This window comes from Macaca nemestrina, chromosome 7, assembly GCF_043159975.1.
Source record: "Macaca nemestrina isolate mMacNem1 chromosome 7, mMacNem.hap1, whole genome shotgun sequence".
In the NCBI taxonomy this organism is placed as follows: domain Eukaryota; kingdom Metazoa; phylum Chordata; class Mammalia; order Primates; family Cercopithecidae; genus Macaca; species Macaca nemestrina.
This window is the reverse complement of record NC_092131.1, coordinates 18,246,834-18,273,480: the sequence shown is the minus strand read 5'-3', so window position 1 is coordinate 18,273,480 and position 26,647 is coordinate 18,246,834. Positions and strand designations below refer to the sequence as shown.

The window sequence follows — 26,647 nt, the reverse complement described above, 5'->3', positions numbered from 1 at the left end:
TTCCTTTCTAATCCTAATACCTTCATTTCTCTTTCTTGTCTCATCACACTACCTAAGATCTGCTGTGCAATAATGAATAGAAGTGATGATAGATGGCAGATTTGTCTTTTTTCCTACTCACAAAGGGAAACTTTTAACATTTCATCCATTAAATATGTTTCTTACTTTTTAATGATGTAAGCTATTTCTTGTATATACCCTTCTTACAGTAAGAAAACTTCCTTTTCATTAGTTTGCAGAAGTCTTTTTTAAATCGAGAATGTTAGATTACATCAAATATATTTTCTACATCTATTGAGATGATCATGATTTTTTTCCCTTTATGCTGCTAATACACTAAGTAACACTGACTGATTTCAAATATATTACCCTAACCTTGCATTTCTAGAAGATAAACAACTTGATCATGATGAAGTAATTTATCGCTGGACTCACACTACTAATATTTTGTTTAGAATTTTATTTTATTTATTTATTGCACGTGCCACTATGCCCAGCTCATATTTGTAGTTTTAGTAGAGACGGGGTTTCGCCGTATTGGCCAGGCTGGTCTCGAACTCCTGACCTCAAGTGATCCTCCTGCCTCAGCCTCCCAAAGTGCTGGGATTCCAGGCCTGAGACACCGTGCCCAGCCTTGTTTAGGATTTTAAAATTTATATTCATGAGTGAAACTGGCCTGGAATGTTCCTTTTTTATAACATTTCAGTCAGGTTTTAGTACCAAAATTCTAGTGGCCTCTTGAAACAAGCTGGGAGTATTCCTTCTTTTTCAATTCTCTGGTGGAGAGTTTGTGGAAAATATGTGTTATTTCTTCCTTAAATATTTGGTGAACTCAACAGTAAAACTATCTGGATCTGAAGTTTTCCTTATGGGAAAGTTTGTAATTACATATTCATGAGGAGACACAGAGCAACTCAGCCTGTTATTTTTCCTACAGCAGTTTCAGTATGTGGCTTTTTAAAAATTTTGTCCATTTCCTCTAAAATGTCAAATATATTGTCATAAAGTTTTTCATAATATTCTCTATCTTTTAAATATAGTTATACCCTGTTTTCATTCCTAATAATGGTTGTTTGTGCTATTTTTTCTTGATTAGTCTCACCAGGATTTATTGATTTTATTAGTCCTTTGGCTCTGTTGATTCTCCCTATGGTAAGTTTTTTTAAAATTTCATTACCTTTTCTCTTATTTTTATTATCTCCTTCCTTCAATATTGTAAAAATCTTTAGTTGTTCTTTTCTAACTTCTGGAAATTAATGCTTAGGTTATTTTTAAACCTCTCTTCTTTTCTAATATATGCAAATGTAAATAGGCTTTAAATGTCCCTCTAAGCATTGCTTTAGATGCATTCCACAATTTTTGGTATGTCATATTTTCATTGTTATTAATTTCCAAATATTTCCTACTTTTCATTCCCATTTATTCTTTGACTTGTGACTGCTTAACTTCTAAACGTATGGGGATTTTTCATTTATATTTTTTGTAATTGATTTCTAGCTTAATGTCACTGTAGTTGGAAAATATACTCTACAATATCCATTCTTTGGAATATGTTAAGAGTTGCTTTATGACTCACCAAATAGAGAGCCCTGGCAAATATTCTATGTGTACTTGAAAGGAATATCTATTCTATATTTGTTGGATGCAATGTTTTATAATTAGATGATGTTTGTTAATTAACTTTGTTCAAATTTTCTATATCCTTATTTATTTTAATTGTCTCTAGATTGTATCAGTTATTAAGAGGTGTTTTAAAATTTCTAACTATATAGATATCTGTATTTCTTCTTGCAGGTCTTATAATTTTGTGTGTGTATGAGAGAGAGCAAGTGAGCACAGTGTAAGTGAATTGAATCTTTCTTATTATGAAATATCTCCCTTATCTCTAACAGTGTTCCTTGACTTATAGTTATACAATCTTTCTTTGGGTTAGCTATACGGTCTTTCTTTTGCATGGCATATCTTGCTACATTCTTTTATATCAAGCCTTTCTGTGTGTTTATAAGAAAGGTACGTCTCTTTAAAGCATAGTTTTAAAAATCCAATCTGATAATCTTTTGACTTTTAATTTGACTATTTAGTCTATTTATATTTAATATAATGGCTGATATTTGATATAAATCTATTATTCTACTATTTTTTTTATTTGTCTCACCTATTCTAGGATCCTTTTTCTCCTATTTTTCATTTTTGTTTGAATTTCTTTTTTCTTTTTTTTTTTAAATGGAGTCTTGCTCTGTCACCAAGCTGGAGTGCAGTGGCAGATCTCAGCTCATTGCAACCGCCGCTTCCCAGGTTCAAGTGATTCTCCTGTCTCAACCTCCCGAGTAGCTGGGACTGCAGGTGCAGGCCACCACACCTAGCTAATTTTTGTATTTTTAGTAGAGATGGGGTTTCACCATGTTTGCCAGGATGGTCTCGATCTCTTGACCTCATGATCTGCCTGTGTCAGCCTCCCAAAGTGCTGGGATTACAGGCGTGAGCCAATGCACCTGGCATGAATTTCTTAAGTATTCTTTATTATTCTATTTTCCCTCTTTCTTAGCTTGTTATTTATATATTCTGTCATCATTCTTTTAAAGATTATCTAGAGTTTAAAACATGCATCCTTAACTTATAAATGACAACACAACTTGGTTATCACTTCCTGTACACTACAAGGAACTTAGAACAATTTAACTTCATTAACTTCTTTGGATTTATGTTCTTTTACCATGTATGTTATTCCCTACATATTTTAAACTCCACAAAACATAATTATTATTATTTTATGCAGTCAATGTTTATTTATATTTAACCATCTAATTCTTATTTCTATTGCTCTTCATTCCTCCTTACATTTCTGAGCTTTGATCTGGGATAATTTTCCTTCTGTCCCAAGGATACTTTTTAGTGAATATTTCCCTTAGTATAGATCTGTTCATGATTTTTTAAATTATTCATTCATTTATTTTTATTTTTTAATAGAGACAAGGTCTCACTATGCTGCCCAGGGTGGTCTCAAACTCCTGGGCTCAAGCGATCCTCTCACGTCAGCCTCCCAACATGCTGGGATTACAGGCATGAGCCACCATGCTCAGCCTCATGATAATTTTTTAATATCTTTAATCCTGCTTCATTTTTGAAAAATCTGGCAGAGATAGAATTTATAGTTAATAGTTGTTTTCTTTCAGCAATTTGAAGATAGCATTCCACTTCCTTCTGACATCTATTGTTTCAGTTGAAAAGTCAGTTGTCAGTCTTACTTTTCCTTTAAAGATAAGAGGTACCCACTCCCCAACCCTGATGCTTTTCAGCTTTTCTCTTTGTTTTTGTTTTATAAATGTTACCATGCTGTCCCTATGTTGTTCTCTTTGGTTTTGTTTTCAGAAATTTTACTATGTTGAATCTTTGTACTTATCCTGCTTGGTGCCCTAGGACTTCTGGATTCTGTGGCTTTGTGTGATTTGTTAGTTTTAGAACTATCTCAGCTATTTTTTTCCTTTTTTTTTTTTTTAATTTATTTTTGAGATAGAGTCTTGCTCTGTCACCCAGGCCGGGGTCCAGTGGAGCAATCTCGGCTCACTGCAAGCTCTGCCTCCTGGGTTCACACCATTCTCCTGCCTCAGCCTCCTGAGTAGCTGGGACTACAGGCGCCTGCCACCACAGCCAGCTAATTTTTTGTATTTTTAGTAGAGACAGGATTTCACTGTGTTAGCCAGGATGGTCTCGATCTCCTGACCTCGTGATCCGCCCACTTCAGCCTCCCAAAGTGCTGGGATTACAGGTGTGAGCCACTGCGCCCAGCCCTTTTTTCCAATTATTTTTTATGTCCCACTTTCTCTCTCCTCTCCTGCTGAACCTCCAGTTACATGTATATTAGGCCTTTCCACCATATTTAATATGTCTTTCACAATCTGATATTTATTTTCCATCTAAAAGCCTCTAAATGCTTTATTGGTGATATTTTCTTCTGCTCTTCTAGTTCACTGACTCTCTCCTCAATTGTAACTACTCTATTGAACCAATTCATTTGGTTTTTTAAAGTTTAACTTTTAAAGTACAATGTACACAACATAAAATTCACCCATTGTAAGTGTATATTCAATGGTTTTAGTAATTAATTCATTTATGCAACAATAACCATCACCACAATCCAATCTTAGAGCATTTCCATCACCCAAAAAAATTCACTCATTTAGATTTTAACTGCAGTAATTGTGTATTTCAGTTCCAGAAGGTCTATTTGGTCTTATTTACAATTTTCAGTTCTCTGGCAGAGTTTCAATCTTATCTTTTAATTCTTGAAACATATTAATCACAGTTATGGTAGGGACCATATCTGATTAATCCATTATCTGGACCTCTTGTAGGTATATCCAATCTGTTTATTTTTTTTATTGGTTTTTAATAATATCTGGTCTTCTCCTGTATCTATTATTTCTACTGACTGACAGATATAGTACAGGAAAAACTACAGTGATAACATGAGTTTCTGGGAAAAGCATCTTCCTCCAAAGAGAATTTTTACTCTAGTTTCAGGCAGGCATCTAGGCTAGGGGCACTAATCTGAAATTATTTGGGTTTTGGCTTCAGTACCTATGTCGTATTTCTGATTCACCTAGACTTAGGGTTCTCAATGAAAGCCTAGGTTGTTTACTAGGGCTTCTGCTCCTTCACAGGACCTAAATACAATTGCCACACCCTCAACCCCATGAATTTGTTGAAAGCTATGCTACGTTTCTTAATCTCTTAGCCTCTACTTTCTGAACTGAAATTTTTCTCAAGAAGATAAAACTCGAAAGCAGAGTTCATCTCTCTTGAGTTTTCTACCACTCCTTACTCACCCCACCAACCCAGATCTTGGTTCTGCAATTCCCCATTGCCCTGATGGCTCTCCAATTTTTCCAAACTGATTTTTTTTTTCTTTTTAATGTTGAGCAGCTTTTCTCAGCAGAAGAGTTAATCAGAACAAACCTGATCTACTATTGCTAAATGTATGCACTACCACTGTAAGTCAGGTGACCATAATTTATCAAACCAGGATGTTCTTGAAAATGAAAGCAGACACTACTAGTGATTACAGGGGGGCAGTAAGCATAAAACAAAACTATCACAAACATGTCAGACTGTATGGTCATCCCAATAATTATGCATGGAGTGAATGAATTCTCTTAACAATCCAGAGGGATCAGAAAGGGCTCATTTCAACTCAACATTTCAGAAGAAACAATTGAGACAGATTAATCTGATGCCCCATGGAAATGCCAGCTGTTTGTAGGGTCCCTTCTAATCTCCTTTAGGGATTTAGTTTTTTCTCCAAATTTTCATTTTGGCAAATAAAACATAAATTTTCTCCAAATTTTTATTTTGCCTAAACAAAAATAATTTAAAAATCACATTGGCCACATCAAGTATATGGAGGTCTCGTCTCTTCCCTTTATGGTGACTGAATTATTTGGTTTTAAGGATAGAAGTAAACCCTTACTCATTGTGGGAAGAGATTACTCAGTGGCTCACTGCATTAACAGAGGAAGTGAACTATTACAGCCTGCCAGTTCCTGGACCCTATATACTATTAATGCCCTTAGCTGAGACTTGGTGCATTCGTGTAGTTTTGGGAACTCCTTCAAGTAAGAGAGAAATTTTTCTGGAAAAAAAGAGAAACCTTAGACTTGAAAAGAAAGTGAGTACAATTCGCAAGAAGAGCACTGCACCATATTCCCTTTTCTGTTTTATTAGAAATGCTGTATTTTGCTCTGATTTAGCAGAAATTCTACCCCTTATTATTCCATGAAGTAAACAATATAATAAGTAAAGGGTTTGCTCTGTCTTGGCTTCTGAGAGAGCTAGATTTACCTCCTGGGTCATCTTCTTAAGTGAACTCCTTTGGGCTGGAGAGCTGTTCTCTGACTAATGCCAGAGCCAAGCCCAGGGAGACGCTCAATCAAATAAAATCGCGTTGATGCCTAATTATAAACTCACCATGTCTTGTATTTTGCAGCCTGACCCTTCCTGGAATTTTGACGATGCTATTCAGGATACCACTTCCTATTCTTAGTCTGCATATTTTAGATGACTTGATTCAAAACAATGTTTTGGATACAAACATTCCAACATTTTTCCAAAACACAGGCTTTATCAGCATATAAAGTAATTTGCCACATGCATTGTGTTTGCATCCTAGCAAGTGGATAATAGATTAGAGTTACTAAAATGTCACTGTGTTTTCCCATTCATAGTACACTGCGGTAAGAAAGAAAAGTACTCAGTGAAAGGAAAACAAAATACGATTCCACAATCTAACTTAGGTCCATATGCCATTGTCATTTATTAAGACCAATAATAACAGAAAATAAAAATAAGGCTTTGAAAACACTGAGCCTAGCAACAAAGCAATTAGTTAAACTCAGGTACAGGGTGATATTGAGGCCAATTTTAACCTAGGGTCTGTTTCAGCTCAGATTATCTGTGGCCCTGGGGAATATTCAAGAGCTAAACTCCTCTGCTTGTTGACGTGCTCAACACTGGCCTGGAGACAGGTCAGCCTTCTTATGGGAGGCCTAAAACCAAAGGAAAAATGAGTACAAGGACTTTTTTTTTTTTTTCTTTTCCTACTTCTCCATTGTTTTTCTACTCTGCTTCATCTAATCATCTCTGGGGCAGGGTCTTCACTCCCTACATCCAGCCCCTCAATAGTACTAGCACCGTGTAGACCTCAACAGATATGTCCAGGTGGAGTGAATGAATTCTCACAACAATCCAGATGGAGCAGAAAGGGCTCATTTCAAGATAACATCTCAGAAGAAATAACTGAGACAGACTAATCCGATGCCCCATGGAAATTCCACTATTTCTTGTGGGGTCCGGGTCCCTTCTAATCCCCTTCAGGGATTTAGCTTTTTCTCCAAATTTTTATTTTGGCAACTTTCAAACCTAAAGAAAACCTGAGCCTAGGCCACATGGAGAAAGCCCGTCTCCACAAAAAATACAAAAATAGCTGGGCATGGTGGTGCACACCTGTGGTCTCAGCTATTCGGGAGGCTGAGGTGGGAGAATCAGTTAAGCTTGAGAGGTGGAGGTTGCGGTGAGCCGAGATCACTGCACTCCAGCCTGGGTTACAGAGCAAGATCTTATATCAAAAAAAAAAAAAAAAATCCACAAAAGAAACAGAAAGAAAACCTGAAGGAATAATACAATCAGTAAGAGGCAGACCATAAATATGGTCTGCATCCCTAAATATGTCAGCAGGTATCTCCTTAGAACAGGAACATTTTCATTCATTCAGAGGCTTAATTTTTTTAAAGCACACTGTGCATTCAAAACTGAGTGGTAGGTGACTTTTTTTTTTTTTTTTTGAGACGGAGTCTCGCTCTGTTGCCCAGGCCGGAGTACAGTGGCGCGATCTCGGCTCACTGCAACCTCCACCCTCCGAGTTCAAGCAATTCTCCTGCCTCAGCCTCCCGAGTAGCTGGGATTACAGGCGCCCACCACCACACCCGGCTAATTTTTTGTATTTTTAGTAGAGACGGGGTTTCACCATCTTGGCCAGGCTGGTCTTGAACTCCTGACCTCGTGATCCACCCGCCTCAGACTCACAAAGTGCTGAGATTACAGGTGTGAGCCACCGCGCCCAGCAGGTGACATTTTCAAAAATCCAGCACAACATTCACACCTCAAGGAATGTATTATACAGTTGGTGGCTTAGATTATACAAACATAAAATGATTTGGGGAATTGAACCCTAAGGTTGATAGTGCTCTTTGTAAGTAAAATAAGAGCTCAGAGAAGTGAAAAGTAAGGGTGGACTGAGGTTTCCGAGAGGAAATACGTGGCAGAGATGGACTGGCTGTTCATCAAACCTGTTTCATCTTCTTCCTGGGCAAACACCTAGACCACCTTCCCAGCAATCCCCCTTGCAGTCAGATGTGGCCACATTACCAAGTTCTAGCCAATGGAAAGGGAAAAAAAAAAAACCTGAGTCACATCTGGGCCTAGGCAATATAACCAGCCATTCATGAGCCTCCACGTGCTTTTCCTTTAAAGCTAATATGATCCAAATAAGCACCGTGACCTTGGAGCCATGCGTTGAAAATGACAGAGTCCTAAAATGCCAAGTAGTTGGCTCGCTAAAACCTGAAAGAGAGGTATCCACTAATCAGGTCACCCATTTGGGGCATGTAAGAAACAACTTCTATTGTTTTGATTCATGGCACCATTTTGGTTTTGTCAAAGAAGCAGGGATTACCTCAACTAATATGTTGGAACTTAAAATACCCCTGAATACCTGCAGAAGGAAGTGATAATTTGAAAATAAGGATTACACTCTTTTCTCTATTGCTTTCTGCACATACGATCCATACCATAGTTGGCCAAAGGAATTCAGGTGTTTCAGGATATATTAATATTATTAAAGAAAAAATACAAAGAGAAGGAAGGATGTAAGTTTCTTTTCTGGTAGTATGGCAGAGTAAGTACCTGTCCAATCATCCAACTGAAAACAACCAAACATGCCGGACAAAATATTTTCTCAAAAATAGTTTGAAACATATTCATGAGTTCACACAAAAAAAAATAAGGCACACTCTGAACAGAATGCTTATATTAGTTTTCACCTTGAAGGCATTTAACAAACTGGGAGAACCTGAGCTTCTGTTTTTACAACTTAGCAGGACACAGGGGAAAGCAGATAAACTTGGTGACATTTACAAAGGCCCACCAAGATAGAGTGTAGAATAAGAGGCATCCAGCTACAGAGAGGACTTTAAACTGCCTGTCTCAAAAATAAGTGCTATGTGGAAATGGAAAAGTCTTTACTAAAAATGTGTAACCACAAGGTAGCCCTCACAAGAGTTTACAGGACAAACTGATTACCTGTTTTGTCCCCAAAACCTCAAGTTGAGAATTTTAAGTCCTTGCCTTTGCAGGTTGATAATGATCCCAGGAACCTGACAAAAAACAAATGCAAATTCTAGAGAAACTCACTTTCAACTCCAAAGATAAAGAGTTGATAAAGAATTCCCACTAATAAAGTTTCCAAAAACAAAGCAAAACAAAACAGAGAGAGAGAGAGAGAGAGAAACAAAGCACCATGAACAACAACCAGGGAAAACAATAGAGAGGAGAACCAGGCCAACAAACACTTCGAACTTTAAAATGATCAGACACAGAACATAAAATATTGTTTAAATAAGTAACAGGGAACAAGTATATAAGAATTGAGCTAGATCAGATAGATTAGACACAGGAAACCAGAGGGGAAAAAAAACTGAATAAATTATCTAGACTGCAGCACATAGAAATATAGAGATAGAAAAGATGACAGAGAAGCTAAAACATAGAAAAGACAGAACAGAGGTCTAACATATGCTTAATCTCAAATCTGGAATTAGATGAGAAAGAGTACAGAGCAAGAACTGCAGTCTAAGAATCTTCCAGTTCTGATGAGAAAACCAATCCACAAAATGATAAAGCCGCAAAACCCCCAAGCAAAATAAACACATAAAAATAAATTGGCATCCGAACACTTCATGATAAAATTGCCAAACACCAAAAATAAAGAAAATATCTTTAAAAACAGTCGTAAAGTACTCTTGAAGAAACGATACCTTCAACAAAAATGGCAATAAGACTTAGCATTGATTTATCAGCAGTGGAAGTCAGAAAACAATTGAGCATCTTTAATACGCTGAGAGAAAATAACCGTAATTTTATACCTGGCAAAAATATATTTTATACCTAGCAAGATTCTATTTGAAGAACAAGGGGGAAATGGACATTTTTCCAGTGAACAATAGCTGAAAGAGTTGTCCATCAATTTATCCTCACTAAATGAAACCTAAGAGAAGTGATGAAGGGGTGGGTTGGGGGAAGGAATTACAAGCCAAGAATGTAGTAAACATATGGGTAAATCTGAACAAACATTTCTGGTTTAAAATAATATGTAATCTGTGAGATTAAAAAAAAAAGATAAAACTAAAACACTGGGCAAAATTGAAACCTAAATTAGTGGAGCAGTGACTGGAGTTAAGTGGTCTAAGGTCCTTGCATTGTTTGAGAGGAGAGGAAAGATACTAATTGGCTTTAGGCTTTGATAAGTATGCATGCTAAAATTTCTAAAGAACTACTAGAAAAGGATCTAGAAATAAAATATCTAGAGGACCACTAAGTGAATTATAAAAAAAGAAATACGGAAGAGGCATGAAAAATGGAAATAAAATGAAGGAATAAATTAGAATGTACATGTAATTACAATAAATATAAATGCATTATGTATTTCAGTTAAAAGACAATTATTTTTAGACTTCACAAAACAATATCCAGCTACATTGTACATGTCATATATAAAAAATGCAGCTTAAATATTAGGACACGAAGTTATTTATATTAGAAAAAATATATTATGTTTTTATTAACATATTAGAAACGAAAACTTCTCAAGTAATTAAGCTGTCAGAAAAATAGAAGTTTTTTACTCTATTAGACACAAAACTGTAAGAAGAATAAAGATACAAACAGAAATTAAAAAGAGGCTGAACGCAGTAGCTCACACTTGTAATAACAGCACTTTGAGAGACTAATGCAGGAGGATCCGTTGAGCCCAGGAATTCGAGACCAGCCTGGACAATATAGCAAGACCCCATCTCTACTAAAAAGTAAAAAAACCAGCCAGGTGTGGTAGTGCCCCATATAGTTTTAAATGATAATACGTAATCTATGAGATTAAAAAAACAGTAAGCAAGCATATAAATGATATCACAAATGAAAAACTGTGATGGCATAGAGATTAAAAATAAGAATTAGAGGCTATTATAAACAATCACTATGCCTCCTAATGTTAAAACTGAGATGAAATCAACAAATTCCTAGAAATGCATAAATTGATAAAATGGATTCAAAAAGCAATAGAATACCAGATTAGTCTTACTATAAAATAAATTGAATTAGTAGTTGCAATCTTCCTAAAAGAAAATACCACTTCCAGATAAACAGATGACTACTATCAGAAGGTAACTACTATTTTGAGGTATACATAATTCTAGTCTTACACAGACTATGCCAGACAATAGAAAAACTCTTTGACTTATTTTAAAAGAATAGAAAAACATTGATACCAAAATTTGATAAGATCAAGATTGAGCATTGAAGCCAGTAAAAAAAAAAAAACTGATAAGAGAATTATAGGACTTCTCACACCTGAACATATGTATCTAATATATGTGCAAAATTTGGAGTGTGTGTATGTAGTATAAAAATAAAACTGTAGTCAGGCACAGTGGCTCACACCTGTAATCCCAGCACTTGGGGGGGCCGAGGAAGGTGGAGCAGCTGAGGTCAGGAGTTCGAGACCAGCCTGGCCAACATGGCAAAACCCCAACTCTACTAAAAGTACAAAAATTAGCTGGGTGCAGTGGCGCATGCCTGTAATCCCAACTGCTCAGGAGACTGAGACAGGGGAAGCTTGAACCTGGGAGGCGGAGGTTGCAGTGCGCCGAGATTGCACCACTGCACTCCAGCCTGGGCGACAAGAGTGAGACTCAGTCTCAAAAAAATAAAATAAAATAAAATAAAAAACTGTATAGCTACCTCACACTGTACACAAAAAACAATTCTGGGTTGACTGAAGACTGAAATATAGCAGCCAAACAGGTACTTCGTAAGTGGAGAAACATGTACGACCAATAAACATAAGATGTTTAAGCTTATTAATAACCAAGAAAATTAAAATTAAAATGACAATGAGATTATTTCACACCTAATAAATTGGCAAAAATGTTAAAGTCTGACAATATTTTTGGGGTTTTTTTGTTCTTTTTTTTTTTTGAGACGGAGTCTCGCTCTGTCCCCCGGGCCGGAGTGCAGTGGTATGATTTCAGCTCACTGCAAGCTCCGCCTCCCAGGTTCACACTATTCTCCTGCCTCAGCCTCCCGAGAAGCTGGGACTACAGGTGCCCGCCACCACGCCCGGGTAATTTTTTGTATTTTTAGTAGAGACAGGGTTCCACCATGTTAGCCAGGATGGTCTCGATCTCCTGACCGCATGATCCACCTGCCTCAGCCTCCCAAAGTGCTGGGATTATAGGCGTGAGCCACTGCGCCCAGCCAAGTCTGACAATATTAAATATCAGTGAGAACATGAAATAACAGAGACACTTAATGTTGGTGAGGGTGTTAACTCGTACAGCCACCTTTGCAAACAGAAGGCATTAAGATGCTGGAGAACAGTGAGCTTGCCTCAAGATCTGTTGTGGCCAGCAGAGGGGACCCCATTCAAATACCACCAAGTCAGTGGCTGGATAGAGGGAGTGGCTAAGACTCAAGTTTAGGTGAGGCCAGGTGGCTCATGCCTGCAATTCTAGCACTTTGGGAGGCCCAGGCGGGCGGATCACTTGAGGTCAGGAGTTCAAGACCAGCCTGGCCAACATGGTGAAACCCTGTTGGGTTTCACTAAAATACAAAAAATGAGCTGGGTGTGGTGGTGCATGTCTGTAATCCCAGCTACTCAGGAGGCTGAAGCAGGAGAATCGCTTGGACCCGGGAGATGGCGGTTGCAATCAGCCAAGATCGCCCCACTGCACTCCAGCCTGGATGACAGAACGAGATCCTGTCTTGAAAAAAAAAAAAAAGACTCAAGTTTGCTGCCCATGGGCACAGAGGTGGGACCTAGTCAGCAGGGAGTGCCACATAAATTCTGATAAAGCCAAGAGGATGACCAGGCTAACATATTTAGCAAACCGTGGATCACTTATTGGAACCAAACCAACCTTTCTTTCTCTAAAATAGAATGGAGTAGGTCAAGCTGGATTAAGTGTAGCAAGAATGACTAAATCTTGTAAAATTTATGCTTCAACTATACATGCTATCTTTTTTTTTTTTTAGACAGAGTATCACTGTCACCACACTGGAGTGCAGTGGTGCAATCTCGGCTCACTGCAACATCCGCCTTCCAAGTTCAAGCAATTCTCCTGCCTAGGCCACCCGAGTAGCTGGGACTACAGGCACACACCACCACATCCAGCTAATTTTTGTATCTTTAAGTAGAGATGGGCTTTCACCATGTTGGCCAGGATGGGCTCAATCTCCTTTTTTTTTTTTTTTTTTTTTTGAGAGGGAGTCTGCTCTGTTGCCCAGGCTGGAGTGCAGTGGCGCGATCTCGGCTCACTGCAAGCTCCGCCTCCCAGGTTCACACCATTCTCCTGCCTCAGCCTCCCGAGTAGCTGGGACTACAGGCGTCCGCCACCACGCCCGACAAATTTTTTGTATTTTTTTAGTAGAGACGGAGTTTCACCATGTTAGCCAGGATGGTCTCGATCTCCTGACCTCGTGATCCCCCCACCTCAGCCTCCCAAAGTGCGGGGATTACAGGCATGGGCCACCTGGGCCACGGCGCCCAGCCTATATATGCTATATTATAAAAACTGTAGTTTCATCTATCCACAGTATACATACATATATGTGGTGTACACAATATATCTATATCTTACTGTAGGTCTTTGAAAAGCACCAGACTAGACTATGTGTTATAAAACCACAGACTTCAACTTCTAATATAGCTAAACAAGCAGCTCCCAGAAGGCAAGAAACCTTGCCTCCAAGACCAGAGGCCACCGAGCCTAGGGACCCTGAGTTTGTTCCTCCTTCATAAGAAATAAACGCAAGGGCAAGGTTGACATTCCTTCCCACACACACTGTCATAGGCCAATAACTGGGGGTGGGGTAGGCGAGACAACCTGGGGGAATAAGCACTGTTTTCCTAGGAAGACTAGAATTATCTTAAGGAACTGTTTGGATTAGCAGATCCAACTAAGTTTTTTAATGGGTGTGATCAAAAGTTATTCTTTCTCTTGACGATCAATGGCTGTGTGTTGGGGAGGAAGGCTCACTGTAGACAAAATGAACAAACTGCATTTTCTCTGCACATTGGAGTTTTCCAATGAATGAAAGTGGTGACCGCACAACATGGAGGAAGAAGGTTGTGGCTGGGGAACAAGATGCACAAAGGCTGGGGAGCTAAAACGACCACAGCAAGTTCAGGGGTGAAGAGACACCGACTAGATCCTGGGGCATTCTCTGAGCAGTAATAAGTGGGGCAAGATTCTAAAAGAACTTGAAAGTTAGGCAGAAAAAGAGAGACTTGGTAGACTGGGCAACGAGAAGTCATCAAGGTTCTTTTTTGAGACAGGGTCTCGCTCTGTCACCCAAGCTGGAGTGCAGTGGCACAATCTTGGCTCACTGCAGCCTCAACCTCCCAAGCTCAAGTAATCCTCCCACATCAAGCCTCCCGAGCAGCTGGAACCACAGGTGCACAACACCACACCCAGCTAATTTTTGTATTTTGTAGAGATGGGGTTTCGCCATGTTGCCCAGACTGGCATCAAGGTTCTTAGTAGACAAGGAACACAACAACATTGACAACATAACAATAAAAATAGCTACAATAATTTGAGTTGCAACCACGTGCCAGGCTCCGTGCCAAGTGCTGTTCAGGGACTCATGATTTAGTCCTCCCAATAATCCTTTCAGGATTTCCACATTACTGAGTTTTATTTCCATAGTACTTATGGAAATACTACCTAAGGCTTGAGTCTCAGATTAAGTAACTCGCCTAAAGTCACACAGCTGTTAAGTGGCAAGAGGGGGTCTGAGAACAGGAAGTCTAGCTTCAAAGCCCGTATTTCAAGAGAGTTTTAGGGACAGAAGTCTTCCAGAGCACAATCAAGGTCACTCGTAGTTTTTTTGGAGGGAAGCACCAGTAAAAGTTGTGGAGATGAACAGGGGGTGGATTTTAAAGAAAGCAACAAGAAGCCCTGGGGTGTAAAACGAGGGGGGGTCCAAGTTTTCGAGCCTGGGAAATAAGGATCATGGTTGTAACCAGGGGAGAAAAAAATGGCGGCCCTTATGGATAATGTCTGCCTGAATGCTTACCTCTGAACTTGTGCCACTCCTCCTGTTCCCATTTTTCAGACTGAAAAACCACTCTGCCAGGATCTTCATGTTGAAACTTAAAGGTACTATCAAAAATGATTATTCTAAAACATCTATAGTTGCAAAACTGTAGAAGGAGCTGAAGAGGAAAGAGTGGGTAGCAGAACCTGCTGATGGCCTGGCCACGTGGCTTTCAGGCTTTACCATCTCAGGGCATGCCAGCCAACTGCCAGCTGCTACGAATGGCATCAGGAAGTTCCTGAGAACCTTCTCTGGCTGAAGACTACTCTGACAGCTTTCATAGATCTCAAGTACTGGGATCAACATGCGCTGAGAGCAGTCTTCAACCCATGACTGAAAGCAGAGTGGCTGGCATCGGCGCCCCACGTGCCCTAGTGCGGCTGAGTTCCACCACCCGCAGTGGATCTGATGGGATAACTCACGACTGGCTGCCTTCCCTTCCTCATTTCCCTCTCCTGCACCTACTGGTGTCTTCCTGGGACGGTCTCCCAAGTAAACCATCCACCCTTCAATCCTCCTTGCAGGGTCTGTTTCTAAATGAAAACCAAAGGCATAATATCTCCAGGAAGGATCTCAGGAAGGTGGCACTTCAGTCTGTCTCTATCTGCTTAGAATATGAACTTCAAAAGAGCCACATTTGGAGATATTTCCAGTTAAGAAGCCCATGAGAGTTACAGAACAGGGGATAGTCTGTCTGGGAATGATTTCTTCACCCTCGTATGCCTATCATAGGGGCACAGCTCCTGGTATGCAGTAGGTGCCTGATAATTGCTCACTGAATGAACGTGAGGACGATTTGTTTCCCCCAATTTGTGCATATGTCTTTGGCATTTTCCTTGATGAATTCTTTAAAATAATTTCATACATGTGAAATATGTGAAATCAGACCTGTGAAATATTAATTAGTTCCATCCAGTTCTGATCATTCACCTGATCTCTTTAAGAGAATGAGAAAAGCAGCAGACACATGTTTCACTGAAAATGTCTACATCTGTTCCATGGCCAGTTCCAGCTGCTCACATGTATACGAGGCACAGTGGCATACCCAGTGATGATTTAATTTGTAAGTGTCCCCTATACTCTATGAAAACATCAAGCTGAACCCCACCCTAACTTGGTCTCTGCAGACTTTGTATGGTTTAGGGGTAGAGGGGAGCCCCTAAAAGAAGACTGAAAATCTTGCTGATCTGCTGACTTAAGTCAGTTTTTTCTTATTCTGAAAGAAATCAAGGTGATGTCAGTGTATCTGCACACCTGAGTTTGTCGAGCCATTCAGACCAAGTGTAAAAGTGAGTGTTGTCTAGGAAGTCTGTTTTGTGTATTAGACATGCTGCCAGTTATACCCAGTTAGACTGGGTATAATCTTTGGGTAATTCTGGAATTAGGACTTTTCATTTACCAAGTAGGTAAATGTGCTCAGGGGTGGATGAAGAGAAAATCAAAAGGTGAAGACAAATAAAAATAATCACTGACAAGGGATCTAAAAAGCCCCTTCCATCACTAATGGTCAGACGTGAGAACACAGAATGTCGAGAAGTAAAATCCTATTTCCGGTGGGAATTACAGCAAATATTCCCCAACCCATCCTGCATATTTTTTCCCCCCTGAAGGGAACTCCATTTTCAGTGTGGAAGGGGAAGTCTTCAACCCTGGGATAGAAACAGTCAGAGGAACAGTTGTGAGGTGGTCAGTCTCGGGGGAAAGCCTGGGATTTGGAGTCAGGGGACTAGACAGTGAGAACTATTAATAGGCGGGTACCAAAGAATGCGTGACTCTGGGAACACAGTTGCCTTGGTTTCTTAATCTGTAGAATGGGACATTAATGCATCTTCTCATTAGGTATTAGTAGCAGTATTATTAAGTTAATATGAGAACCAAATAAAATAATGCAGACAGCAGCATCTGATAAATGAAGGCCCCTCGCTAGTATGATGTGATTTTTCTGTATCACCCAGTACTGCCACACTTCCCCAGAAGTGTCAAGAGGCCATTCCAAATACTGAATCTAGCCACAAGAAACATGATGGCCTTAATTTAGAGACATTTATTAAATAGTCATTATAGAGTCACTGTTTTATTTTAAAGGCTGCAAAAGGATTCAGTTTGCTGAGTTAGGAAATTTCAGAGCGCAACAAGATCTCTTAAACTGGCTGGGTGTGGTGGTTCGCACCTGTAATCCCAGCACTTTGGGAGGCCGAGGTAGGAGGATCACTTGAGTTCGGGAGTTTCAGACCAGTCTGGGGAGCATAGGGAGACCCCATCTCTACAAAAATAAATAATTAGCCAGGCATGGTGGTACAAAAGTGGCTGTCGTCCCAGCCACTCAGGAGGTCGAGGTGGGAAGACTGCTTGAGCCCGGGATTTCAAGGCTGCAGTGAGCCCTGACTGCACCACTGCACTTCAGCCTGGGTGACAGAGTGACAGAGTGAGACCCTGCCTCAAAAAAAAAAAAAGAAAGAAAGAAATCCGGGCACAGTGGCTCACGCCTGTGATCCCAGCACTTCGGGAGGCCGAGGTGGGCAGATCACAAGGTCAGGAGTTCGAGACCAGCCTGGCCAGCATGGTGAAACCCCATCTCTACTAAAAATACATTAGCCAGGTGTGGTGGCACACGCCTGTAATCCCAGCTACTCAGGAGGCTGAGGCAGGAGGATCGCTTGAACCCAGGAGGCGGAGGCTGCAGTGAGCTGAGATCACCCAACTGCATTCCAGCCTGGGTGACAGAGCAAGATTCTGTCTCAAAAAAAAAAAAGAAAAAACTCTTACATGATCTAAAATCTAAACTTGTATAACATACTAAAATTTGTCTCCAAGTGGGACCTGCTACTCTCTGAACCTTAAGAAAGTGGCACCTGCAAAGGCACTGCAATGGTACTAGGCACACATTTGAAGAAGCCATCTGTGAGCAACTTCAGCAAGGTCCTGGTAACTGGCATGTATCCTTCAGTTTAAAAAGAAAGTCCCCCAAACCATGGGAGCTTAATGCTCACTCCCAAAGAAGCACTGCTCCATTACCATGAATACGCCCTGGGACGGTTCTGTTGGTTACACACTCATTCTTCTTTGAAATGCAGGTGGGAGGAGGAAGGAGATAGCTTTAAACAGCCTCAACATGAAAAGCATCAGTTAACACAATTCAATAGTTAACCACGATCATTTCGATCATTTCATCATTACCACAGCCAAGTATTTGGTCCTTATGCTCGTTTCATCTTTGTAAAGGAAATATTTTATATATAATTTTTTCCCAGCAAAATTGTTGGAAGATCTGTGGCTTTCTGGAAAACTTATTATTTTAATTGTCATCTCTAACCCCATGCAGGTAGTAGAAACATGGCAAGCACAATGAAAGTAACCGGGGAATGTACAGAAGGGTCTGTCCTTTCTACTTCTATAGACTTCTCAACTGAGCTGCCTCTGAGAAACAATGCAGAGAGGTTGGCTGTGGCCATGAGCAGCACAGTTCTACTATGGTTTGCCTGAATAAAGAGTCTCCTGATTTCTCACCTCCATACCAGGCATAGGTGAATCTAGTGATCGTGAAAAGCAAGAGTGGAACTGAAGGGGATTCCTCTGTTTGCCACCCCTAGAAATCCTCAATACTGACAGCTTCTGGGATGGAAGGGGGAAAACTGAGCCCGATCTCAATAATGCCATTTCAGAACAATCTCATCATTGAGGAGAGAATGTGAATATATTTGATGATATGCAAATATCATCTGTGTGTTATCATTTTACTCAACACTCAAAACACTACTGAGTCTGCCAAGCAGATTTATATAGCTTGGCAAATTTTCATTTCATGAATGACACTTCATATGAAATTATTTTCACTGACTAATAGAATAACAGTGATAGAACAGATCTTGAGGTGGTGACAGAATAAAGCCATGTATTCCAGCAAAATTATAACCAACTAATCTCAAACATCCCCATATGATGTTCCTATAATTTATAAATAAAAGGAGCCCTGGTTTATAAGTAACCCCTAAGAATATGCCTTCCCTCTTATTATAGACTGGGCTAGGGCTCTTTCATGCTTGTGGTCAGTCATCTTTTTCTATATGTACATAGGCTTCCTAGGGTACACTGTATCACATCACTAATTGCCACCTTTTCCCTACCCACTATGGGCACAAGCGGCCTCTTAAATTGTCAAGGCAAAAGTTCTCTCTTTCACTAAGAGGTTCCAGGGCTCTGCAAGCAATTCCCCAAGGTCTTCTTTAGAGAACATTTTAGAAGCAGTGGTTTGCAAACTGTGTACACGGTGGTACTGGGTTCTAGAGTGTGCCCTGGGCACAACCCAGGTGACAATAGCAGGCTCTGGGCTCCTAGTTCCCTCAGAGCAGCTCTGTTTTTATTTGACTCATACATGAGGGTCTTGCATAAGATTCTATTTGGTGCTAAGTATAAAACAAAAATGATGTCTACAAAAATGTGTGCAAACCATTGCAAGAAATGGTTCTGTCTCCCTCAGGCACTCTTAACCTCCCTCACCAGGCTGCTCTCTGCAAATGGAGGTGGATGCATTTACTTTCCTTTAAAGAAGCTTACCCTTTTCTCCTCTTCCAGAATTTGAAACATCTAGGAATTGAAGCAATTAAATATACTCATTTTCAACATTCAGAACCTAATCCAGACTTCTGCACAGCAAATCCTTTCAAAGTTAAAATTCGTTTTTCTCAAGTGTACTATAAACTGGATTTAGCCAACCCATCCCCAATTTCGATTTTTTTTTTTTTTTTTTTTTTTTTTTTTTTTTTTGGCTATCAGCAAGAATGGCGTATACCTGACATGTATTCTTTATGGACCTTTTGTTATAAGCAATGAGAAGGATGACGCTGCCTCTTTCTCTTTACCTCTCTACACTAATCCAAAATCGACACTGGCATTCGGTTGGTATTCTGGAATAATTATGAGAAATTTGGCATAGCCATCCAAAAACAGCAGCTTCAGTGAGTATGTGAGTAACTAGCTGACAACTGAAAATGAATTGGAATGTTATTGAACATCTTGTTCATTTGTATTAGGAAAATAAGTTGCACATGGTCGTACCATGATCAATTTTCCTAATTCCAAAATCAGAAAGAAATAAACCTAAATGCCACAGGTTTGCAGAGAATCAATTGTACCCCTCCAAAGCCCCTTTCGAAATGAAGTGTTCTGAGCCAACTATTTGAAAGACAATAGAGAATGAAGGTAGATTCTAGAAACCAACAAATCCCATTCACTTCCTTCAGTTTGTAAAAACAAGCAACTGACATGTTTCCTGCCAAGGAACACACTGGTAGATAAGAAAGCTCCCTACAGGAAATCCTTGCTAAAAGAGACCAGTTGTGCCATTAAACTTAATCTTCTTTACCAAGTCCCAATCAGTTAAATATCTGGGTGATTTAGCATATATTTCATAATCCCATGTTGTCAAATATTTAACTTCTAAAGTACATATTTCTATGGCATACATACACAATATTAAATAAACATTAAAATAGAGTTAGGATTCTTTTCCTCCCCACTCCCCATGCAATTAGTTGATGAAAATAAGGGAAATTTCCTGCTTTTTAAAAAGACCAAATTGTTAATTGAACAAGTTTTAAAACTGACCATTATTAAATAAGATAAAGCTATTCAATGCTTTAAATTGCCATGACTTGAAGGAAGACATTTCTAAATGAATATCAAGAACAGAAAATCTGAAGACTGCCATTAACAAGATTAGAAAAATATAAGGAATGTATTTGCTTTATATTTTACAAGGTTCAATGTTGATCCTCAAAGTCAAAATTTAGGACAGGGCCTCGTTGGTTATTTTTTGCTTAGCAAAATGAACCGGGGCGGGGTGGAGGCTAAGGGGAGGGGAGGTCTCCAAACTTTTTTCTATATAGTCCTCATGGAAATCATTACCAAGATACTGGAAATATTTGCAATTTTGATACTGGGAACGTCTCAATTATCCTAAAAACAAAAGCACTCTTCCCCATCCACAAAACAGTAAACTTTTCTATCATAAGTCAACTGGATAATAATAATGACAATTATGAAGCAGTTCTTATTTTCATTTAGATTTTCCTTTCCCTGGTTAGCTTCTGAGAACACCCTCTCTTATATTTCCCAAAGTACCAGGCAATCTTCATCCCTCCCCTTCACCCCCCTACCCCCACCCCCACCACCCCACACACAAACGCAGCCTTAGAGCAGGGTTCTAAAAGGCCACCAGTCTGTAAGTTCCATTGCTTGAGTTCAACTTTGAACCCTCTTGTAAACACAAACACCTCATTATAACTTCCCCAGATGACTCCTCATCCACAGGTAACATTCTAACCTTTCTGACTCTCAAAAGAGTTTTGTTCTAACAGTAGACATACAAATCAGTTTGATTCCACAATTAAGTGTTCAGATACATTGTTCTCAGCCTTCCCTTGCACAGCTCAGAGGTGGCAAAATGCAAAGTAAGCCTGGGGGCTCATCCTTGCTTTAAGGCTGTTTCCTCAAATATTTCCAATAAAAATACAGTTATGAAATCTAGGAGACCACATTTTTGGTTGTTGTTGTAAAATGACCTTGATTTGACAGGCACGATCTCAGGTTTCAACAGATGCTGTGGGAAAGCTTACAGAAGCCAACATGTTCTCCAGGCATCTGTGATGACATGCAGGTTTTGTTTTTGTTTTTGTTTCTTTTTAAGTGGTGGTCATGGTAGAGTATGTATGTGTAGTGGGGGTGGGGTGGGGTTACTCCTCTCGGTTTCCATGACAACCATGTCTCCACTCATCAGTTATTAGATACAATCCACTTCCTGTGTCTAAATTTTTAAGCCAATCAGAAAAGTGTTTACACATTTAACAACTTCTGGGACAGTGCTTCTTTAATGAAATCGCTTTAAAGGCTCAAATGAAGATGTTTACGGTTTGTGTTACAGATACAACATTGCACAATGTTTACTAATTCATATTTTTATATGGTGCAGAATGCCCTTCTTCTTGGATGTGAAATGCATTATCCTCAAAGCAGATGCCACAATCTCTTAGAATAGTGTGCAGGCTGATTTTGATTGTTTTCTTTTCATTGTCTTTTCCTTTCACTGTCACAGTTTTAGACTTAGTGCATGAAACGTGCTAATGCACAAGGCACTTAAATTATCAAAGTAATGATACAGTTAAGCATCCATCTACTGATGGTCCTTTTTAAAGACTCAGATCCAAAACCAGTTAGGAATCATTATTCTAAGTTGAACAACTTGGCATTCTACAACTTATGAGCAGAAATCATTGAGAATGTATTGTAAAGTGCTGTATCTATACGTGTAAGCTAGTAGCTTACGTCTGCAAAGAAATTTGTCACCAAAATGGCCTACTTTATCTGGATAGAAACAACAAAAAAATTAAACATAAAGGTATCTCGAGCAAACTGCACCCGAATGAAAAACCGACCCTGCAGAAATCTGTGCACAAGAGGGCTACGTGAAACTACAGCACGATTTTAAAAGAAGGTTTTGGGTGACTGTTTTCATAAGTCTCAATCTAACTGACCAATCAGTGTGAGAGTTAAAGTGGGCTCCAGTCATTCTTGCAGCCTTCAGAGCTCTGCACCCTCCGAGCTGCTCTCCTCTCCAAGGCAGAGCCGGCGATCAATGAAAAACAGGGAACAAAAGGAATATAACAGGATGTCTTCCTTAGCTAAGGAAAACGATTCCCTTTTTCCTCAATGAGCCAGTCGCACCCTGCCTACGACAGCTCCACACGGGAGCTTCCAGCAGACCAGTCCTTTCGGGTGAGGCACATTTTACATTTGCAATCATGTGTCCCAACTGCTAGCAAATGTGTCACCTTAAGCACAGCCTGTGACGGAGGGCTCCCCGAGCCCAACCAATTGAAACTAATAAATTAAATAAATTTGTAATCCCACAATTAAAAGCTCCCGAGAAAGATTGCATTTCCCTTCCCCAAATGTCATCCCGGGAGTATAAACAAAGCATGAAAAATAGTCTCTTCAGCCTTCCCAGCCGGCAATCATGGTTTTCCCCTCAAAACAATGTTTCTCCAAAAAGAGAAATCTTATTACCCTCAGTGGAAACTCATCTATAGATGTCATATCAGGATAACCCGTTACAGTATTGAAAAGAGGCTGAAACTGCCCATAGATTTGACACTGTTTATAATTGATAGCAAAACAGTTGCGACAGCAATGCTGTAAACTCTGCCCAGCCAAACAAACTCCACATTTAACACGTTCCTTCCTTGAAAATAAAAGTAACGCCCGGGGAGCCCACAGAAGTGGGCTTCCCTAAAAGTAATTAACAGAATTGCATCAATTATTTGATTATTTTTATAAATATCTATTTGTCTGCAAATTTTTTTTAATTTAAAAAGCGACTATCCACACATTCCTAAGAAACTTTTTTTTTTTTTTTAATGAACTTACTTTTGAGACAAAACTAATGAAAATAAGCAACTTGCCATGGCTGGATCTTTCCCATTTGGGCTGCAAGCTATAAATCAATCTGAAACCAGGTGGAAATAGGGGGGCGGACACCTACAAAAAAAAATCAAAGGGTGCCCCAAAATGCAGCAGCCTGAACACGGAGGGCTTCTCGTGGCAATGCTAAACCCGAGCAGATTAGGAGGCAGGAAATGAGCCCCATTTTCGTTACCTTCGATCGCCTGCCCCCCCGCTGCTTCTCGCGGCCGCATTGGGGGGCTGCGGCGACGCTGGACTCGCGGGTGGCCCCGCCGCCGGGTCGCGCCGTCTCCCGGCCGAGCTGCAGCAGATCGCGGCCGGAACCCCGGCTCCTGCGCCCGGCGCCCGCCCGGGGTCGGCGGCGCGGCTCCCACCCGGGCCTGGAGCCCTGCTGGGTCCTAGTGCGCGCCGCGCGCCCGCCTCGCGGCCCGGTCTGCAGCCCGCACCGAGGGCAGGCAGCTCCCAGCGCCGCGAGTCCCCGGGCGAGGCCGCCACCCCCTCGGCCCCTTGCGAAAGCGGCCGCGGGGTGTGCGGATGAACTGGAGCTTAATTTCAAATCCTGGCACAAGATGTTCAAAAGAAAGACATTGGCTCCAACTGAACTCTTAGAAGGCAGATGCTAGGATCTGCAGCCCCAGGATAAGCGTAGGGCAGTACCTAGCAGACAGAGGTTTGCCCGGTGCACTGGTGATATTGGCGGTTCACAGACGGTGAGACGCGGTACGGGATCGATAAAGATAGATTTCAAAAATATAACGCTAAAAAGAAAAAAGGTTGAAAATGCGTGTGGTTAAAACAATGTTTTAAACTGTTTTTCCCAATATTTTCCCCCTGTTGACAGGCCCTTTTGCATTTCGCTTTCTTTTACTTTATAATATGCTCTTTTAAATAACAAAGCCCCATATGGCTAAACATGTAGTCATTTGATTTTCAAAAGACCTCAAAAATTGCATCAAAATATGCACTCATGTATCTCCTAAGAAATCAACGAGAAAGAATTAATGGTGGCATATGGCGTGCCTCATAGAGAAAACTTAATTACAAATTAAAACAAATGCAAAAATTCACAAATTCAGTAAACTGAAAGTAAATTATGATCCTAGATGTATACACAAATCAGCTCGTGTACAATTAGGAAGACTGTAAATTCCAGGTTTCTCTTTCACAAAGGGGAAAGGGTGTTTGTTACATGAACTCATATCAGATTCCTCTCGTTTGCCCCTAAAAGAGCTTTCAGCAACCTCTTGGCACATTCATTTACTGCAGCCCACCTGGAAAGCAACTTTTAATCTTGCAAGTGCTCATTTAAGAGGACAATTCTATTAGCCCTTAATTCAAAATAAAAGTGCTTTAGTTTGAAAAGCCTGTTTGAAAGGCTTCAAGACTGGGAGCTTTTTTTCAGTCTTTGGTATCACCAAGTTTGAAGGTCACAATTCTGTAAAACTGCTAATAACAATGGCACTGTGGTTTACACCATAAGGAAAATCAAATATGTGCTTTCTGATTTCTATTTTTGAAGCAGAAAAAGTCCCTTTGAAAAGTACTCTTGCCCTCCCCCTTTCCAATTTTAGCTAAACAAGTGTAATGGAAGATTTTTAGTATTAATTAAACATCAAAGGCACTTTCTCTGATGCCTTGTATCCACGCAAAAAAAAACTGGTTGTCATATGTTACACTTGTCAATCTTAAATTACTTGCACATACATCTCATGAGATCTTTACCACATCTCTGTGAGAAAGCAGATACAATAATCTGCAATTTTCAAATGAGAAATTGGAGGTCCCAAAAGGTAAACTGACTTGTTCAAAAATCACATCGCTGGTGAGCAGAGCAGCTGGAATCCCATCCTGTCTCTGCTTCCAACAAGCCCTGTTTTTTGAGTGCATCACCTGGCCTCCCAACTATCTCTCTGTAAGTACTGTGGAAAATGAAGCATCTGAAACAAAAATGCAGGTAGGTTTTTTTAGTCATCATTTCTTACCTGTCTCAGAGTAGCAATTTGCCAGCAAGGAAATATGAGGCTTGTTGGAAGTATGTTAGTCTCTGCTAAAATGAGAAAGATGGCTAGGAAGACCCACCCACACTGGTCAGATTTCTGTCCTGGAGCTGCCCAGGGCAACCTGGCAGACAGAAAACTTCAAACTCTGAGGCTGAGCAATGCCTCATCCCCCGTACGTCTTTTTGCTCTTTATCAGAAATTAAGAACTGACTCCACTTGACACATGGAGGAGTAGCGTTTTCTCAAATTGAACTTGGGTTGCTATGAGCAGTCGCAGCACCGAAAGGCCTCAAAAACTCTGGAAATTCATATATAAGGTGGCCTATTCGTGGGATCCAGGGTATCTCTGTCCAGACCTGATGACCCCTGGAACTTTGATGGGTCTCTAGGACATCCCTTCTCAGCCCTCCTGCACCCATGGTAAAGTCAACACCCAGTTCTGTGTGTGGCCAACCCCTTCCTCCTCCTCTCTGCCAAAAGGAAATGTAACTTCTCTGATGATATGTCCTTAAATGCCAGCCAGGTGACGGGCTGGGTGACATTTAACTGAAAAAAAAAAAAAAAAAACAGAAACATTTCATGCTGAAAAGTGATTCATTCCTTTTCTCGTGCAGTTCACAAGGACGGAGCTAGGCATGGCTATACATTGGAAAATGTGTCTGACCTTCCTGGAAGGATTAAAGCAAAACGTACTTGATGAATTCATTTGATCCCTTTGTTGAAAACTGGTCTAATTACTTTATAGTCATACCATCCATGTGCCTGGCAAATATTGCAAATGCTAGGCTCAAAGCAATCTTAGCCCCAGTAGCAAATGATGAGAAGCAATGCTGGGAAGAAATGCTGGTGGTGAACTGAGTTCACCTCTAGCTCAAAGCTAGAGCACACCAGAAGAGGTACTGGTCAGAAGAAACTGTCATTCATTCATTCATTCATTCATTCATTTGTCCATCCATTCATCCAATTGTGTATGTATCCAATGTTGAGCAAGGTACTGTTCTAGGCTCTGGGTAGAAAAAATAAAGTTTTCAAGCACTCCTATCGTATGGAGCCCACAGACAGGCAAACAATTGCAGTGCAGTGGTACCAGTGGAGCCATAAAATCATGACACCGGGGATATGAGGGCAATCTGGCTGCGACATCTGTCATCCCATTGATCTCTAGGGTTGATTCAGCTGATCTGGCTGGCTAGGCAGGTGTCCCCTTTCTCCTTCACCGCTCCATCTGTGTCCCTCCTGAAACTGTGCACTCCATTGAAGAGGAC

The 26,647-nt window shown here is 40.3% G+C and overlaps 1 protein-coding gene across 8 annotated transcripts in view; it reads right to left on the bottom strand.

Moving 5' to 3' along the window:
• LOC105467570 (forkhead box N3) overlaps positions 1–23,715 on the bottom strand; it is a 467,055-nt gene extending 443,340 nt beyond the window's left edge. For 6 of the 8 annotated variants that reach the window (XM_011717274.3, XM_011717279.3, XM_011717280.3 and 3 more), the window contains exon 1: positions 23,576–23,715. The gene's annotated coding sequence lies outside the window, so the exon portion shown is untranslated. The remainder of the gene's footprint in view (positions 1–23,575) is intronic. The other 2 variants (XM_071099732.1, XM_011717276.3) reach the window with 2 other exon arrangements.
• Positions 23,716–26,647: the final 2,932 nt, after the last annotated feature.